Genomic DNA, 21,174 nt, shown 5'->3' with positions numbered 1-21,174 from the left:
TTTATTTTAAGCTTTGAATATATACTATGCACAAGTATTAGTTTTCTAAATAAATTAAGGAAAGGTAAGAATAATCATTGAAAATGACTGAAGAATGACTTGAGTAGGGATCTTTTTGTTGTTGTTTGCTTTTAGCTTACCTTAGTTATCTGGACTAGGGCATTTCATTGTTCTTTTCTACAATGATTACAATATATTCCAACCAATCACATCCCCTCTATTGTTTTCCATGTCCCCTACACCTTCCCCAAATAATTCCAGCTATTTTCGTTGTTTTTTTTTCTTAGTTGCAAATAATCAAATTTATCGTATTCAGCTAGCCTGCACCTGCTGATATGCTTCCTGAGTAGATGGGAATGCATTTCATTTTCCTTACCCTTGAATATGGACCTTAATATGAATCTGAATACCTGTGTCTGGACATTTGAGTGAGAATTTTTTGTTATATGTATTGAGATGTTTCTATACATACCAGATAAACATGAGCTTTGTCTCTTCTCATCTATCATGGTACAAATGAAATACAAACACCTGATGTCAGGCTTACCGAGCAGGAACCACTAATGCAAGGTGTTCGTAAGCTCAGCCCTGCCAAGTTCTTAAACTAGTCCTGACCAGGGCAGAAAACACATTAAAAGCTTCAACCACACTGATAGGTGGAGACTGAAGTTATTGTTGTTATCTTTAGACTTATTTCTCACATGCTGGGTATAATCCTTGGATATATGGGTGCTGCTTCCCTGTTCCACCTACTAGATTGGATTTCTATGGTGTCATTTTTTTTTTACTGGAATCAAGCCCCAAAACAGCATACCTCCTGGGATATTTTACAGTGGATTTTCAAGTATTGTTATTAGAAGTAAATCCTGTACTCTCTTCTTCCATGATCACTTATGTCTGCATCTTCTTGCTGCTAGCTTGTTTTCTGCATATTCTGTTACATAATCATTCTCACTAGATGATCACTTCCCATGTCAGACCTGTCCATGCTCATTCAGATACTCCTCACTCTTTCTGTTTGCAATTGTGCAAATGTTAGTTTTTAATGTACATGGACTCTTATGTCTCAACTACATAAAGCTCACTCAGGAAATAACTATCTGGATGTAAGCATTCTGGTTTTATCAGACCTCAATGTGGCATTTGCTGCATGCTATTCTTTTGGTGCAAATAAGAATATCTTCTTGGTTAAGGGGATTTTTCTCCAGTCCTTAAATATTTTTGGTAGTATGTTTCTAGTCTTCTAAGAAACTTGAGGAATCAAAGTTATCATTTTTCTTTACCTTTACATATAAGGCATGAATCATAAACAAATTGTGAAATATCTTTCTGGAGTGACATCCACCTTCCTTCCAGGGTCATAATAGCCATAAACACAAATAATGTTGGTGATGCTTGCCAGATCCAGTCACCATACTAAGTTCTTCATATACATTTTTTTTCATTTTCACCTCAGTACCATATTAAAATATAAAATAGTATATTAAAAAACAGTATAGATTCTTTTTCTGGCTTGTTGTCTGTTGTATGTCTACTTCCCAGCATGTAGAAGCTCTCCAATTTGTTGAGAAAATACACTAAGTTCTAGTCTTATAATATTAATCCTCTGGTTTACAGATGAGACACATGAATTTAGCTATGTGAGTAATAAGGCACAATTAGTAAATGGAAGAGTCAGGGCTGAAATGTCAATCACTATCTAAAAGTATTTTTAGCCATTCTGCAATACTATGTTGTAAGGACATTCCCACACATGTGGTTACTCAATAGCCTTCTAGTCTTCACTAGAGAATCCTAATTGAACTCTCCACCTACAGCAATGCCTATCCTCCCTTATGACATTAAAGGGACCTGCATCAGGAAGATAATCAGCAATGTCAGATAATTTATTCTAAAGAGTTATAGGATTAACTTTCCCCTATCTAGTAAAAGAGATCATGAGGAATGGAAATCCCAGTGAATGTAGAAAACCACTGAAAATAATTACTCTAGGATTTTCAGTGGAACCTTTCAAATCAACACACATAGTTGTTCTTATGTTTAGGTACATAAGTACACTTACTTTTTCTCTCTCCATTTACATTTAACATATTAGTAAATACACTGTATATATATATATATATATATATATATATTATACATTCACTACAATATATGTTACATGTAGTGAATGGTAGAAATGGGCTTGGAAAAGATGTTGGAGAATAATGGAAACTGTGACAATGGCCAAGATGCATTTTGCTTCTAAAATGATTTGTTAAATCATGTGTTAAAGATAATTTAAAATTTTTAAGAAAACATATAAATGTATATATGTACATATATATTATGTAGTGAATGAATTACTTAGTGGTGTAAGGTATAAAGCATTGTACTATACTGAAATATCAGACATGACTGGACACCATACAAGCTTCCTTCATAGGGAGGATAGAACAAAGCATGCCGTGTGAAGTGGTAGCTTTGTGTTTTTGTTGATGATCCTCTTGTATCCCCTTCTTGTGGTTGCCCCCGTGCTATCACTGAATCTCACCTGAGTACCCTGGATTCTGTATATACTGGTTTTAGAACTAGGGAAGGTAAAGAGAATATCAAAATCTAGAAATAAATGATAAAAAGACAAATGACTCCAAAAGCAATACTTACAAATCCATTTGTTGTAAACCAACTGAACAGCTTATGGGGGGAGAGGGAAATGGGGAGGGAGAAGAGAGAAAATGAGGTTGGAGGTAACAAATTGTACAAGCAATGTACTCACTGCCTTATGTATGAAACTGTAACCCTTCTGTATATCACTTTGACAATAAATAAGTAATTATTAAAAAACATAAAGGAGCAATTCTACATACTGAAAAAAAAATCTGAAAGTGGCACTGTGGTTCAAGTAATAGAGTCCTAACCTCAAGCACAAAGAGGCTCAGGGACAGTATCCAGGCCCTGAGTTCAAGCTTTCTTTCTTTCTTTTTTTTTTTTTTTTTGGCCAGTCCTGGGCCTTGAACTCAGGGCCTGAGCACTGTCCCTGGCTTCTTTTTGCTCAAGGCTAGCACTATGCCACTTGAGCCACAGCGCCACTTCTGGCCGTTTTCTGTATATGTGGTGCTGGGGAATCGAACCCAGGGCCTCATGTATATGAGGCAAGCTCTCTTGCCACTAGGCCATATCCCCAGCCTCTGAGTTCAAGCTTTCTAACCAGAAAAAAAAAAAGAACCTACTTATAAATTCCTCTCTAAGTCCATGATATTTAAACTAGGGGTTCAGTGTCATTGGAAAAACTGTATGAACACACATGAAAATGGTGCCCAAGAATTCATTTCAGTGTTTAAAAGCTTCTCTTAGTTGTGAGATAAATCCCGCCAATGTCATCACTGGAGCAAGGAAGTATGAAGTGGATACTCAGACCAGGCACTAGATCTACTCTTTTCTTGATTTACTGTTCTCTAGTTTGACAGTGGGCTGGAACACTTGTGACATGTGAGAACTAGAGATATCCATTTAGGAAAGCATGCTACAGCAAACATACTCACTAAAGGTGTAGCAAATGTACTTTCTGAAGATTTTTTTTGATGGCTCATATCTTTATTTTCAGTCAAATTAATTATTTTAGTGCATTAAAGAAGGTCTAATGTAAAATACTATGCCCAGAAAAAAACTGGTCTCATTACTGGAAATCTTTTAACTGCTTGATAACATGTGGGTTACAAAAGATATTTCTCCTGAATTTGTAAATACCAACTATATTCCTTGCTCATTACTAAAAACTCATAACCCTAATTACATGTGCAGGTTCATGCTATTGGTTTTGTATTATACTTTTACAGATAAATAAAGACTGTATATTAATATTTTTTCGCTAATTTCATTACAATATAAAAGGAAGCCATTAGACATCTAAACACTTACAACTTGAAAACATACTTCCTAGCTATGTAATTTATCACCCACAAGAATTCTCGGGACCAATACAAACAATTTTCTTCTGTGTTAATTACTGTGCCATAGAATATTTCATTTCCATTTATGCACTTAAGAGGTTTTCTTGCTCACTATCTCATTCTATTTTCTGTGTCTTTGAACAATATATCACAGGGATGTTCAGGCTCTACATTCCTCAGGTAAGAATTTCACAGAGAAGACTGAAACTTTAGTTAAAACATAACATCTAATATATATTTTGGAGGTAAGTAAAAAAATCAATCATAGTTCTTAAATATAGAATATGTTAAAGCTATCTTATCTAGCTTACAAAAGTTTTGTTTTGTATTTTCACCAGTCCTGGTGCTTGAACTCAATGCCTGAGCACTGTCCCTGGCTGCTTTGTGTTCAAGGCTAGCACTCTACAACTTGAGCCACAGCACCGCTTGTGGCTTTTTCTATGTATGTGGTGCTTAGGAATCCAACTTAGGGCTTCATGTATACAAGGCAAGCACTCTACCTCTAGGCCATATTCCCAGCCCTAAAGAAAACTTTTAATCTTATTTCTTTTCATTCTACACAGAGATAGAGACAAAGGCCAAGAGCAGGAAAAGGTTTGTGTCTTGGTAAATATTTTATCTGTGGTATATAATGTTGAAAAATGTCTTTTGAAAATATTTGTTCTTGAACACCTCAGGGGGGGAAAGGGTAAGGGGGAGGGGGGAGGGGGGTATGAGGGACAAGGTAACAAACAGTACAAGAAATGTATCCAGTGCCTAACTTATGAAACTGTAACCTTTCTGTACAGCAGTTTGATAAGAAAAATTTGAAAAAAAGAAAAAAAAGAAAATATTTGTTCTGAAATAAGTTGTATGAGGAAATAATATTTCTTGAACCTACTGGGAAAGAGAGAGGGAGAGAAAGAGAGACAGAAAGAGAGAGAGAGAGAGAGGGAGGGAGGGAAGGAAGGAGGAGGGAGGGAGGGAGGAAAGGAGACAAAGACAGAGAAACAAGAGGAATATGCTAGACATTGTTCATCAGTGCTGTCTACAGAACTCACACAGAATTCTCCCAATGAGATAAAGAAACGATGCTCCTACTTTTGAGAGTCAAACTACTCTTCCTAGTATACATTATCGAGCTTTTGTTTGCATTTCAATGGGTGAGAGGGATGATGGAGAAAAGTGGCTCTTGATCCCAGTGACTACTACCAATAAAAATAAAATTTTTCACAGAGAAGTTATGTCTTTTTTTCATGTCTGAGACTTGGATTTGAACTCAGGACCTCATGCTTTCGCATTCTACCAACTGAGCCATACTTTCAACCCTGATATTATGTATTTTAACAGCTTTACATCCAATGTTCATATACACAATCTATTAAGTGCTTTTCTCCAATTTAACCATTTAACGAATGCAAAAATAAAGCATTCAAAATTAGAGAAAGTATCGGTTTACAAAATGTGCATAGTCTGTCATGAAAACTGCAAGAGGTGATAAAAATAAAGCTCTTTTAAAGTTTGTTTTCAGTGCTCAATTTTACACTGATTTAGTTCCATTGTTGAAATTTTATAAAATGTTTTCCCACAATTTTCTTTGTGTATGACATTCAAGGAACAGCAATATAAACTTTTCTTGGGGGTTCACAGAGATTCTTTCTTCCAGCTGTGATATTGGTGAAATTGTTATAGTAGTTGCATACACTGATCTCTCCATAAACATAACTGCACTCCACAATTTGAAAGGGAAACTTGTGCTTAAGGATGGTGTAGAATCCTTCCAAGCATCTCTAACTTTACAGAAACAGTTACTTCTTACAAGTTTTTGTATGATTTGAGGCCCAGAGATTGCCCTAGAGGGCTAGTTATTGGTTGCTTATACACTGGCTCAAAGTTCTGCTAATATTTACAGAGAATTGCCAAGAACTGTCAAAACTCCATTAATGCATTATTGATGGTAAGTCAATGCTTATGGGAGATGACCCAAAGATATTAGTCACACAGTCAGTCACTGATTCTTGAACATTAGCCAAAAGCCTTAGTTTGTACTCATTGTGACGGGTATAAGCTAAGTACTGTAGCATACTTAAGGAAATATTTCTGTTTTCCCAATCATTGGCACATGCAAGATCTAGGTCACACTTGCATTTCAGAGAATAAGAGAAAACAAACACTCATTTCTTCATTGTTTAAAAAGAACAAGGAATTCCTTTGCTGGAAATCCAAAGTATGTAGCTATGATGAAGCTTATTAAAAAGAATGTCAATTGATGCCATTTTATGATAGTATCAGCTGAATAACCTTCACATATGTACCACTCAGACTAGCTGGCATTTAAAATAGATTATCTTGAAAAATAAACAGACCTTACTTTTTTCTTCCAGGGGTGTATAAAGCTAAATATTCTGGAAGGATTTCTGAAAATGCAATTTAGTGATTCTTTTTTTTTATTTTTTATTTTTATTTTTTTGCCAGTCCTGGGCCTTGGACTCAGGGCCTGAGCACTGTCCCTGGCTTCTTTTTGCTCAAGGCTAGCACTCTGCCACTTGAGCCACAGCGCCACTTCTGGCTGTTTTCTATATATGTGGTGCTGGGGAATCGAACCCAGGGCTTCATGTATACGAGGCAAGCGCGCTTGCCACTAGGCCATATTCCCAGCCCAATTTAGTGGTTCTTATAGCATTATTAACATACAGTGTTTTTAGGGCCTGCTTTCTGTCTCTGAAGTGTATGACACATTACACCACAGGGACCGGAATCTACTGTATTTCATAGAACAGGAAGATATTAAAATTGCAATGAGTGCTTTCCATATTTGGGTACCATTTATCTGGCCAATTCAGAAGGCATAACTAGCTAACTCGCCAATAATTCTGTAGTGTTGGTTCCAAGAAATGCTCTGTAAACATTTTAGTGCCCAACTCTGTGTAATATAAAGAGAAGTCAAGGCAAACTCGTAACCAGGTTTTAACTTACTCAAATCCTGTCAAAAATCTGAAGTTCCAGACTTAAATTGTTGACACCTGTGAAGTGTTTTCCCCAAAGGTCTGGACTGGTGACAGCAGTAGCAACCTTGCTGAATGGAATCACTGTCCTGAAAGGAAATAGGGAATAATGGCATTCAAATTTCCTAACTAAGAATGTGAGCTCTGATTGTGATTTTGTTGGACAACAGGATAATATGATGACTGAGTGATTTAGGCAAGTACCCACATTCATTCTACAGAAACAAATGAAAACTGGACATGCAATGTAATTATGAAGAATACATGCAATGTCAGTGAGAAAATCATATGAAATGATAGTTCTATTCCCACATTTGAACTCTTACCTTATGTTTTGCCTGGTGGCACACATTTGGATTTTCTTTAGTTTTCGTGTGTGTGTGTGTGTGTGTGTGTGTGTGTGTGTGTGTGTGTGTGTGTGTGTATGTGTGTGTGTTTTCTAGCATTCCGCCACATGCAATTGGACTTTTTTGTAAAGTAATAAGGAGAAGTATGGGACTTTGATATGCACGGACTTCAATGAAAAGTCCCATACTTCTCCTTATTACTTTACTAACTTCTTTTAAGGTCTTGATCCTCAGCTTAGTATCCTTTAATTTTCTGTTCCTTTCTCTTTCTTTATGTAATGGTTCTCTTTCTCTCTTCATATTCTAACACCTTACCCAACCCATATTTTGTACTACATTAAGTGCTCCTACTGCATTAAGTTTTCCTTTACTTTTTACTGTTTCTTTCTTCTTCTCACCAGAATAAATAGCACTATATGACTAGCTTATTATCTAGCAGTTGTAAATTTTCTATCTGATTTTCAAGTATCCCTTGCAATTTGGGTTATATAATGTCTCAGTGCCTGTTTTTTCTTATTCAATGACATTGGTTTGGTGGTATAGTAGCTAGCTAGCTACTTACAACATTCATGTTAGTCACCATGTCTTCCTCTTGACTTATTTACTTTTGGGTAAGCCTATCTAATTATCTAGTCATGTCTCTTCCTTTTTTGTACCAAAATGCTTGCTGCCTCCAAAGATCAGTGTCATATTTCCTTCCTTGAAAAATCAGCCACATTTTCCCTAGCTACAATGTCTTGCACTATCTTATTATATGGTTCATCCTCATCTTTACTCAGCCTCCCACTTCTAGTCAACGGTTATGGATCACAGTACTCTATTAGTTTCTGATTATTTTTAACCTTCTTCTTCCCCTCTTTCTATTTATATAAAGTAATATACCCCTTAGGGATAGGATATTATCTTTCTAGGGTTCCAAAGTAAAAAAGAATAAGCACGAAATAATATGCCGTTCTATAGTTATTCTCCATTCCTTACGTCTAAATTTTGGTCTCTTTCTTTTATCCCTCGTAAGTTCAATCTGTCATGTTTATTTAGCACATTTTCATATTCAAAGTATTTAAGAAGCTAATTAATCCTTAGAGTATTCTTCTGGATGTGCCAAGTCTACAGAGGCAGTTGACATTCATGCTACGAGTGAAGCCCACAAATTGTTATTTTCCAAATCTCTGTTCAGACTGCATTTTCTTCCATTCTATCTCTTTACAATAGAAGGAGATACCATCATGAATAAATTACTTGGATTTAGTTTACAAGAAAGTTGCTAGAAAATGCATGACCTTTCTGATACCCCAGATTTCTTTATTAGACCCATACTAATCCTTCGTGAGTTGCTCTGGGGAAACTTGGAATTAAACCACAGAATGAGATTTATGCATATCATTTGCTTTTCTTTTTTCTGTCACCCAGAGAGATAGGATTATTTATCTACTTTGTCATTACAGCAAGGCTTTTCCAATAATACAGTAAAAAGATCATGTGTGTAAGTGCATGCGTAATTCTCAAAAGGAGGAGGAAGGCACAGAGAAAAGCAATGTTAGTTGAGGACAGTTTTGCGTTGGCCTGTTGGTTCACATTATTACAAAGACACAATAAGCTAGGAGAAAACCTCCCTTATTTTCAACCTTTAGAGAAATTCAGTTGCATATATTTCCTTTAAAATAGTTAAATATTGAAAATATACTCTTTTCAGCTTTATGGCTTCTATGCTATATGAGGCCATTTGGGATTTACAGTTTGACTATTAAGAATTACTTTCAACATGCCATGTGAAATGGTAGCTTTTGTTGTTGTTGTTGTTGTTGATGATGATCCTCTTGTATCCCCTTCCTGTGGTTGTCCCTGAACTGTCACTGTATCCCATCTGAGTACCCTGGATACTGTATATACTGGTATTAGAACTAGGGAAGGGAAAGAAAATATGAAAATCAAGAGATAAAGGATAAAAAGACAAATGACTCCAAAAGCAATACTTACAAAAACCATTTGGTGTAAACCAACTGAACAGCTCATGGGGGGAGAGGGGAAGGGTTAAATGAGGGAGGAGGTAATAAAATGTACAAGAAATGTACTCACTACCTTACATCTGAAACTGTAACCCCTCTGTACATCACTTTGACAATAAATAATTATTTTTCCAAAAAAAGGAAATGAGTTATTGAGTGCCAAATCACTGTTTTATCTGGCTGTTATTATTATGTTACTTAGCAGTGAGGAAGGGCTTTTGTATAATGAGGAAAAATTACTAGCAATTAAATGACTTTCTTTCTTCTGTTTTCAGTTAAAATGTAATATGTAATTGTTGCTATTATATCCAAATTATGGAGGTGATTGGTGATCATTAATAAAGAACACTGTAAATACAACTGCACACTGACAAAGCCAGCTCATTCAACACTTTCTCGGTCAAGTAAGTAGTATACTAAACAACTTTGAACATATTGGAGTTTAAAACATTCCCATAGTCTTGTCTACCCGTGGACAGCATTTGTTCCACCTAAGTTGGAACAAGGTCATATTTCTAGGAAAACTTTAGAATTTTTCTTGTTCATAAATATTATTTATAGTATAATGATAATTTCCTTTTTGGAGATAAAGAACTGATTATAGTCTTCATGAAAGAGGCAGAAAACTTGTCATGGTCATTTTGTATAAGTATCACTAATCTTCTGTATCATTGTTAAGGCTGATTTCACAATATTGATTATTATAAGAGCAACAGTACCTATAACTAACAATTTGATTAAATACCAGCACAGGCTGAATTCTATATAGCATGTGTTATCTCATTTATTATTCACTCATAATCATTTATACATATGGTGATTCAAATCAAGGTATCAAGTGATTATGCAAATTATAAACCAGGAAATGTTTATTATGGGTCACAATTTTTGAGAGCTTGTTTCTGATTACTGTATTTTATTACCTCATCCCAGACTCAGACATAAATGACACAAATCCTAATTTCTCCAACAGTAACAATGCAAAAAACAAAACCAAATGAAATGAACATATTCCAAAAGTAAGCACACCATGACAATCTCTACTGAATTCCACAGTCCTGAAACAGTGACCTTCCATGGTTTTCTTCTCTAATGTCCTCTATCCCTCCTCATTTTTCTAATACTGTCAATCATTAATTCTGATCTTGTTCAGCAATGCTATTTGAGTGTGTGTGTGTGTGTGTGTGTGTGTGTGTGTGTACTTAAATGAATTAACAAGAGAATAAGGAGGAAGTAAGAAACAAAATGAAAGCAGGAATCTGGAGAAGTAAGCTTGTTATTGTCTTGAGGGCTTTGCCAAAAAGTTAACTTGAGAATTCATTTTTTAAAATAACCTTGTAAGTGTGGGTAACAGGAGGTAAAGATCAAGGCTAACTAGATGAGAAATCTACTATAAGATACCCATACTCATATAAAACTAAGATTCCCAAAAGCTTTTTCCCTGGTGTAAAGAGGAGCTGGAAATAAAAATACTCCTTCTTCACACACCACAAGATTCTAAAGAAAATTTCTTGTCTTGGTAAGAATAGTCGTACACACATTTAATCCTAACTACTTAGAAGGTGGGGATCGGGAATATGGCAGTTCAAAGCCAGCCCAAGCAATGTGTGCTGTACAAATAATAGTGAACTTTAAAAATATTGAATGCTTTCATTTTGATAATTGGATCTCCATTTGATATTTTCATTTGTATAACTAATTTACAGTCTGATTTTTTTTTAGTGCTCATCCCTGACAGATCATGGAAAGTTAATTTTCTTTGCATTTAAAAATATCTGGATCATGAAGAAAAAAATGATGAAAATAAATTAAAATTAAATTAAAAACAACAACAAAAAACAAATAGACTTTCACACCGTAGTATATGTCTGTGATTCCAGTTACTGGAAGAATTGGCAGGCCCTGGATAAAAATGCCAACTCTAGTCTGAAAGAATAATTAAGCTATAAAGGGCTGATAATGTGTCTCAAATTGTAGAGCAAGTGCCTACATTCCATGTGACACTGAGTTCAAAACCCATTATTAATAAATAAAAGAAATAGAAAATTGTTTGTGTTGAAACTTAGTATTGAGAGAACAGCAAGAAATCGCCCCTGGAAAAAAATTGTAATGGTTAAGAGTGAACAATGCAGATTTTAGTGGCCAGTTATTTATGCATAGAAAAATAATAAATTTGGATTCAGTGGTCAATTAAAGGTAATCTCAAGTTTTTTGTATATAATTTATATTGTTTTATATATTAGTAGGACTAGTTATTTCCCACTGAAAAGGTGGTGGGCTATGTGACTTTTCTGAAAAAAAAAATAAAAGAATGTGGCAGAACAATAGAATATGTGCCAGTATCTGGCTTTGATCCTTTTAAAAGTGGTAGGCTCCACTTCCTAACTCTTGGAAAGGTTACACTCGTGTAAGGTAGTTCTCATATAACAAGTTCAATTACTATGAGATCTGTAAAGAAACTAAAGCCAGTCACATGAACAGGCCATGTGGATTGAGGAATATGAGGCTAGGTCAGGTATTAGCTACATGAATGGGGAGGCATTCAGATGATTTCAGATTCAACTACCATCTGACAATAGTTAAAAGTGGGTCCTCAAGGGAGAACATATGACATAGACTGCCAATCTCCAAACTCATTGGCAATAATAAATTGTTTTACTCCACTATGTTTTGTGGTGGTTCATTATACAATAGATAACCAAAATAGATTACTTATTTCATATAGCCAAAATTTTTATTAATGAACTAAAGACTTAAATGTAAGTGGTAAAAATATGAAGGATGACATTTATTCCTCTTAAGGGGTAAAAGAATACATAAAAAACAGAAAGCACAGACTAGAGGAAAAGGTGATTGAAGTTTAAGTCTGCTATGGTTTGAGGGTGGTCCACAAAGTTCATGTATTGGAAACAATCTCTGTGCAAAAGTTGTTGATAGGTAGGATTTGTAAAAAGTGAGTAAGAACTGACTCCTTAATGGATTAATATCCTACTGCGGGAGTGGGTACATTGTTGCAAGAGTAAAGGATAAGTTTATTTTGCCCTCATTTGATGCTTTCTGTTATGTTGCAATGTATCAGTAAGCCCTTGTCCAGATACAGCTATTTGATCTTGGACTTTCAGCCTTTACAGTTGAAAGGTAAAATTGTATTAGTAATAAATTACCCAGTCTGTTATGTTTTATGACAGAAACATAAAATGGAGTAAGGCACCACAGAAATGAAGCAAAAAGACCTGGCACACAAATTCATAAAGGAAGTAAATTGACAAGATATTATTTTGTTGAAGGTAACATATATGATAAACAAAGGACTAGTATCCAAATTTTTATACACATACAAATCAATAAGAAGAGCAGAACTAAAATGACAGTAAAATAGTTAAAACACACAGTTGTAGATATAAACAGTAATATTTATGGCAATACTGTCCTCAGTATTCACTGTCCTCAGTATTCCTGTACTTGAATAAACCAAAGCTTTAGAAACAGCAAAATGAACCAACATATTTTTTTTACATACTTTATGGTATATAACAGTGAAAACAAGTGAAGTCCAACAACGTGGGTGAGTCTAAGGACACTGTGAATCAAACAATGGAAGAAGAAAACATACATTTTTTTAAAAAATTCAAGTTGATTTTCAGAACCACATGGGTGATTCTCAGAACACTGTAAGGAAAAAAAAAGGATAAGGACATATATATTTTCTTTTTTAAAATTTAAGATGGAAATAACATAAAACCAAGGAAAATATCATTAAATGATGTAAATGTACATGAGAAAGCATAGTAAAGCAATGGAAAGGAGTCATAAACATATGATACCAGGTAGTAATTGCTTTTGAGGGAGACAGACAAGATTAGAGTAGGGCATTCAAGTTAGTGGTAGTTTTTTATATTTTAAATAGAGGGCTCATCACATCACTATTCATTATAACTTAATACTTTATTGTATTAAACTTCAGTATTTGAGGTATCTATTTTTTTGCCAGTCCTGGGGCTTATACTCAGGGCTTGAGCACTGTCACTGCCTTTTTTTGTTCAAGGCTAACACTCTACCACTTGATCACAGCACTATGTCTGGCCTTTTCTGTTTATGTGATGTTGAGGAGTTGAACCCAGGGCTTCATGAATGCTAGGCAAGCACTCTACCTCTAAGCTATATTCCCAGCTCCGAGATATCTATTTTTTAAAATTTTGCTAGTGATGTTGGACATAATGGACATAATGGACACAGATCAAACCTAAACTTTCAGCCAAGTTATTTTGATTAAAAAAAGTGTGATGCTAATCTATTACTTCATTTTGGAGTACTTCATTATCCTGAAGTACAATCACTGACCCACGATATTCAAGCATAATACATTATTTCTCAATTGGATCTAACTAACAGAAAAAGCAGAAATGTCAGTTATGTTTAGTGTATAGGTAGCAGAAACTTAGACAGGCATGAAGAGGTGAAAGACTAAGTATCTATTATGAAAAGCAGGACAATTATTATATTAAGGTTTATTTGGAGTTGGGACTTCCCATTGTGGGCCTTCTCACTTAAATTCTTGATTGAATTTACAGCACTCATTCCTTTACCTATTTCACCTCAACCTCTTTTCAGGCCCCTCTGTTTCATCAAGGAACCTTTTCATTTACTAGTAGCTCTCAACAAATTGCTGGGAATAAATAAATATAAAGCCAACACATAGGTACCAGTCTCAACAGTCAATGATAAATTGAGCAGGAAGGCATAAAAAACTTAAAGAATTATTTCTGAATTGCAAATTTACCATGAAAGCTGAAAAAAATGACTGGCTTCCTCAGATGTACTTGCTTTTCTAGAAACGATAAATGGAACATAGATTTCATTATTCACTGTGTGAAGTGAGTTTGTCTACACTGCTACTACTTAGCATTTCTTTAACCCTCTTCAGAATGAACCAATTTAATAGCTCTAAGAACACATTGGAGAAACTTTGAAAGTTGTATGTAGACTTCCTCATTGTCATATGGTGATGACACCACCATGGTAGATAAGTGAGGATGTCACTCTATGTGTCTGTACATGGCTTTGTCATTTACCTAAGACAATCATTTGCTTTTTTTTTGCCCCAAGGTTTCCTTACCTCTGCATGATTTTTGTTTCCAGGCAAACGTAAAATCATCAGAGCATCTCATTGAGGGGCTAGGCCCATTGCAAAAACACATGTTCCCACACAGAAAGGAGAAACTTTCTAAATATCATTTAAAATAATATAATAAATAAACACTACAAATGAAGCTCAGACATAGAATTCTTCAAATGTGAAGGCAATGGAAGGAGATGAAGTTAGAAATAGGACTGAGTGTGAGAAAGCAGAATTAAATGAGGAGGTAAGGCAATTCCTGGGTGGTGGGTACCATGCACAGAAGGTGATGGATGACAAATTTTATTTATTTATGTTTTTAAAATTTATATTGTAAAGAGGATTACAGAGAGGTTAGAGTTAAATAAGTCAGATATGAGTACATTTCTTTTTGAACAGTGTCACCTCCTCCCTCATTTTCTGCCAATGACCTCCTGACCCCTTTACCCTGCAAGTTCATTTCCAACATAAGACACATTTTGTACCATACAAGACAAGAGATGTTGATTTCTAGCCTAAAACCTTGGAATATATCAGAGTTATGAACAAGACCTTGTTTTCTCTGTATAACTATACCTTTTAATGAAGTGTAGGTCAACAAAGTGATGTCCTGGAAGGATAACTAATTTCACTTTTTCTTCTTAAGAATTAAATTATACTTCAATATTAATACTTTGTTATTTTCAGTGAGTTATTTGTAATACTCCTAACATTTTGTTTTATTATTTTGACAGTACTGGGAATTGAAATCTGTTGGGGATTCATGCTGCCCTTCCTCCAGCCCTGGGGCAGTGTGGGAGGGAGCCCCTGCCACCTTCTGGCCTCAACCGGAAGAGAAGCAAGCGGTTCCCGCCTCTCGGCTCGGTGTCGTGTCTAATGGCGGAGGCCTGGCTCTTGGGGGATTGTGATCTCCGCCCACAGAGGAAGTTTCATGACATCACCTGATGGGTAGCCCAGTTCAGCCAATCAGCTAGTCACCCCGGGGTCCCTCTCCTTCCGCCTTTGTCACCGTAATAAATTCTTCTCTCCTCCTTCTGGATGGGTGAGACTCATGGACCATCAAAACGTCTCCCTGATGCCTCTCTCTGCCGCCGTTCCTGATACCTGAGGGGTCCGGGGAGGGGGGTCTCGGCAACCTCTCCTCAGCTTAGTGTAATACGTAAGAACACGCTTTGTTCCTTCTGTGGGTGGGAGGTTAAAGCCGAGTGTTCTTTCATGGTTTGGAATTTGGGCATCTCCTCTGGAGAAGTGGGGAGAGGGGTAGCTAACCCCGACAGAAATCAGGGTCTTATATTTAACAGGGAAGCACTCTGTCACTTGAACAATGCCCCTAGCCTGTTTTATACTTTCTCCAATAGAGTACTTGTATTTGTTTATGCCCAAGATGACTGAACAGTGCTCCTCCTATTTATGCTTTCCATATATGCATGATCGGTGTGTACCCATTTTGATGGTTGAGATAGGTATCTTATAAACTTTTTGCCTGAGCTGGCCTCAAATTTCTACCTTAATTTGCATTTCCCAAGCAGGATTTCAGGCATGAGCCATCAGGCCTCGCTAACATATTACAGAAATATATACCAGTCAATATTGATACATTCTTTCTCATCTGGAAAGCTCTATCTCTAATTTATTTGGCTAGAATTTTGAGGAGGAGGACTTCTGGGAAGACAGCGGAGGAGAAGCAGAGCCCTAGCTAAGCTTCCTCCAACATCCCAGTATTACCACTCCAGAGAAATTTTTACTCCTATAAAGACAGCCCAAGTAAGTTATAACAGTATAGGGATTCTGGCCAGGAAGGAAAAATTGACTTTTCTAGAATCAAAACACAGTTTGAGTTCCGGGTGGCATCCTGCTGCCATGCCAGTGCCGGTGACTGCACAGAGTCCAACATTCGGTGCACCTAAAGCACACAGCGGCAACCAGGAACAAACTTCCAGATGGTGGCAGACAGACGCGGATTGTAGCCTGAGCACAGATGGGCCAAAATTGCAGAGAAAGCAAGGATATAACCATCATAAATATCTATGCCCCAAATAAAGGAGCACCCAACTTCATCACACAAACACTCATAGATCCAAACACATTGATAGTCGGAGACTTTAACACTCCACTGTCACCTCTGGACAGATCAACACGCCAAAAACTGAACAAAGAAACCACAGAACTAAACAAATGCATAGACCATCTAGACTTAACTGACATCTACAGAATATTCGATTCAGCAACACCGGAATACACATTCTTTTCAGCAGCACATGGAACATTCTCCAAAATAGATCACATCTTAGGGTACAAAGAAAATCTGTAGAAATTCAGAAGTATCAAAATCATTCCCTGCATTCTCTCAGACCACAATGGAATAAAATTAGAGCTCAACTCAAACAGACACCACAGCAAATCCTACAATTCATGGGGACTAAACAATACACTGCTGAACCATCAGTGAGTCATTGAAAAATCAGAACAGAATTTCAAATGTTTATGAAATTCAACCGAGATGCATACACAAAGTACTAGCTCCTTTGGGACACAGCAAAGGCAGTACTCAGAGGAAAATTTATATCTGTGAGTGCCTACACCTACAAACTGGAGAAACAGCAACTCAAAAACTTAAGGAAGCACCTTAATCTCCTCGAAAGAGAACAACAAGCCAAACTGCAAATCAATACATGGAAGCAAATAATTAAAATCAAATCAGAATTAAAATCAAATCAGAATTAAATAAATTAGAGACAAAAAAACCCATCGAACGAATAAAAAAAAACCCAAAGAATTGGTTCTTTGAAAAAATTTACAAGACAGACAGACCCCTAGCAAACCTGACCAAAAAACAAACAAACAACAACAAAAAAAAACGAAGTCAGCACACCCAAATAAACAAGATCAGGGATGAAACAGGAAACAACACCACACAAACAAGGCCTTCAAAACAGAACTCACACCAATAGTTCTCAAAATCTCCAATAAAATTGAAAGAGAAAGTTCACTACCAGACACATTCTATGAAGCCAGTATAACCCTCATCCCAAAACCAGGCAGGGACTCATCACGGAAAGAGGACTATAGACAGATTTCCCTGATGAATATTGATGCAAAAATTCTCAATAAAATTCTGGCCAATCAACTTCAACAGGTCATCAAAAAAATCATACACCATGATCAAACTGGATTCATCCCAGGGATGCAAAGTTGGTTCAACATACACAAGTCAATTATTGTAATCCACCACATCAAGTGGAGCAAAGTAAAGAACCACTTGGTTATATCTCTGGATGTGGAAAAGGCATTTGATAAAATCCAGCAGCCATTTATGCTAAAAGCCCTGTAAAAATTGGGATTCCAAGGAACTCCTGAATATAAAAAAGGCATTCAATGAAAAACCAAGAGCAAGCATAATTCTAAATGGTGAAAAACTGAAGTCATTCCCTTTAAAATAAGGAGCAATAGAGGGATGTCTGTTCTCTTCCCTTCTCTTCAACATAGTACTAGAATTCCTAGCCAGAGCAATTAGGCAAGAAGAAAACATAAAGGCGATCCAAATAGGAAAAGATGAAGTTATACTTTCTTTGCAGATGACAAGATCCTATACCTAAAGAGCCTCATAGAGTCTACTCCCAAGCTACTAGAGCTGACCCATAATTTTGGCAAAGTTGCAGGATATAAAATAAACCCTCAAAAATCAATGGCCTTTCTACATGATAATGACACAAATGCCAAGGCTGATATCAGGAAAGCAACTCCTTTTGCAATAGCCTCAAATAAACATAAAATACCTAGCAATAACTTCAACCAAAGAAGTGAAAGACCTCTATGATGAGAACTTTAAAAACATGAAAAATGAAATTAAGGCAGAAATGGAAAAACCTCCCATGCTTCTGGATTGGGAGGATTAATATAGTCAAAATGGCAATATTGCCAAAGGCTATCTACAAATTTAATGCAATACCCATTAATAGCCCAACACCATTTTTTTTTTGGTTTTTTTTTGCCAGTCCTGGGCCTTGGACTCAGGGCCTGAGCACTGTCCCTGGCTTCTTCCCGCTCAAGGCTAGCACTCTGCCACTTGAGCCACAGCGCCGCTTCTGGCCGTTTTCTGTATATGTGGTGCTGGGGAATCGAACCTAGGGCCTCGTGTATCCGAGGCAGGCACTCTTGCCACTAGGCTATATCCCCAGCCCCCAACACCATTTTTTAATGAAAGAGAGGAAGCAATCCAGAAATTCATATGAAACAATAAAAGACCATGAATAGCAAAAACAATCATAAGCAGAAAGAACAATGCTGGAGGAATTACAATACCAAACTTCAAGCTGTATTATAAAGCTATAGTAATAAAAACAGCTTGGTATTGACACAGGCACAGGCCTGAAGACCAATGGAACAGAATTGAAAACCCAGAAATGAACACACAGAACTATGCCTACTTAATCTTTGGTAAAGGAGATAAAAAAATAGTCTGGAAGAAAGATAGCCTCTTTAACAAATGGTGCTGGCAAAGCTGGTTCAACACCTGCAACAAACTAAAACTAGATACTTATACATCACCATGCAAAAAATTAAATTCCAAATGGGTCAAAGACCTTGAAATAAAACAGATACCCTGAAAACACTACAAGAAGGAGTAGCGGAAACACTTGGGCTCCTTGGCAAGGGAGGAAACTTCCTTAACAAAGACCCAGAAATGCTACAAATCAAAGAAATGATGCACAAGTGGGACTGCATCAAACTGCAGAGCTTCTGCAGGGCAAAGGACATAGCTCGTAAGGTAAATAGAATACCAACAGACTGGGAAAAGATCTTTACTGGCAGTATAATGGACAAAGGCCTCATATCTAAAATATATGGAGAACTAAAAATATTAAAGTCCTCCAAAACAAAATCGCAGAGAACCAACAGCCCCCTCAACAAGTGGGCTAAAGACTTAGAGACTTCTCTGATGAGGAAAGAGTACGAAGAGACATATGAAAAAGTGCTTTACATCACTGGCCATAAAAGAAAAGCAAATCAAAACAATATTGAGATTTCATCTCACCCCAGTAAGAATGTCCTATATCAAGAAAACCAACAATAACAATTTTTGGAGGGAATGTGGCCAAAAGGAAACCCTACTTCATTGTTGGTGGGAATGTAAACTGGTTCAGCCACTCTGGCAAGCAGTATGGAGATTCCTCAGAAGGCTAAACATAGAGCTCCCCTATGATCCAGTAGCCCCACTTTTGGGCATCTACCCAAAAGTCCACAAACATAATCACACTAAAGCCACCAGCACAACAATGTTCATCACGGCACAATTTGTCATAGCTAAAATATGGAACTAACCCAGATGCCCCTTAGGAGAGGAGTGGATCACGAAAATATGGTGCATATACACAATGGAATTTTATGCCTCTATCAGAAAGAATGACATTGCTCCGTTCGTAATGAAATGGAAGGACTTGGAAAAAATTACACTAAGTGAATTTAGCCAGACCCAAAGAAACATGGACTCTTTGGTCTTCCTCATAGGGAATAATTAGCACAGGTTTAAGCTGGTCATAGCAGAGGATCAGAAGAGACTAATAGCTATGCCTCTATGAATGCATCAGATAATGCTATGTGAAATGAACTCTGTGTTATGGAAACGACTGTTATGTCACTGCTGTAATGACTTTCAACATGCCATGTGAAACCGTAGCTTCTACTGTGGATGATCCTCTTGTATCCCCTTCCTGTGATTGTACCCGCACTATCACTGAGTACTATTATCTGAGTACACTGGAAACTGTATATACTGGTATTAGAACTAGGAAAGTAAAAGGGAATATCAAAATCCAGAGACAAAGATAAAAAGACAAACGACTACAAAATCAATACTTGACAAACCATTTGGTGTAAACCAACTGAACAACTCATGGGTGGAGAGGGAAAGGGGGAGGCAGAAAGGGGGAATGAGGGAGGAGGTAACAAGCAGTATAAGAAATATACCCAAGGCCTAATGTATGAAACTGTAACCTCTCTGTACATTACTTTGTCAATAAATAAAAAATTTAAAAAATGAATTTTGAGGAGGATTAGTATTCTTTAAATTCCTCAAATAAACCTGTGTCTGGACTAACAGGGAAAGACATAATAACTATTTTTAAAATAGATTGTTGAATTGTTGATTTAATACTCTTACATTAAGATACAAAGAATGGAAAGATTTACTTTAGAACGTTTTGCAATTCTGAGACTGAAAAGAATGTGCTTTGCTGGCTGAATCTAAGCAATGCCTAAATCATTTTTATATTTTGTTCTATTATATGGTTGCTATGTGTTTTCCCAGATTTTTTTGTTGAGCAGTTGTGACATATGAGTATAACCTTAGAAGTATTGAAATGTCTTGAGCTAAGGAATTTCTTATGTGTGTACAATATGTTGTGGCATATGGAGAGTTTAGGTGGCAAACAATTTGGATAGTGTCCACACTCACTAATCAGACGATGGGCTTCACATGTGCTTGGTTTGGAAGGTACTATTGATCCCGCAGTGACTTTTTCAGTTCTACTCACACACGGTTCATAATGGATTTTCGAGTAGTGTCAATGTATAAAAAGGTTAACTGAGGTTAAAAAACTGTGCAGTAAGTAGCTAAAAGCCAACCAGTAGGGACCTTATGTTCCAAGCATTTTGCAACTCCCCAGTGATGAGACCATCTATCTTTTCCAAAAATTTTTTTTCAGTATTATTTCCTTGTTAATTCAGAAATATCAATAGTATTAATGGCAGGTATTATGAATATAATATTTCCTAGGTGCTTTGCTAAAT

The 21,174-nt window shown here is 36.4% G+C and overlaps 1 long non-coding RNA gene across 1 annotated transcript in view; it reads left to right on the top strand.

The window, feature by feature from the left end:
• Positions 1-2,728: 2,728 nt before the first annotated feature.
• Positions 2,729-21,174, top strand: part of LOC125343955 — a 21,641-nt gene continuing 3,195 nt past the window's right edge. The window contains exons 1-2 of the long non-coding RNA XR_007209390.1: positions 2,729-2,739; positions 12,151-12,154. This is a non-coding gene — a long non-coding RNA (uncharacterized LOC125343955). The remainder of the gene's footprint in view (positions 2,740-12,150; positions 12,155-21,174) is intronic.

This window comes from Perognathus longimembris, chromosome 28 (genome assembly GCF_023159225.1).
Source record: "Perognathus longimembris pacificus isolate PPM17 chromosome 28, ASM2315922v1, whole genome shotgun sequence".
NCBI classification, from domain to species: Eukaryota; Metazoa; Chordata; class Mammalia; order Rodentia; family Heteromyidae; genus Perognathus; species Perognathus longimembris.
Note: the sequence above shows the minus strand (reverse complement) of the source record. Positions and strands in the feature narration are given on the sequence as shown.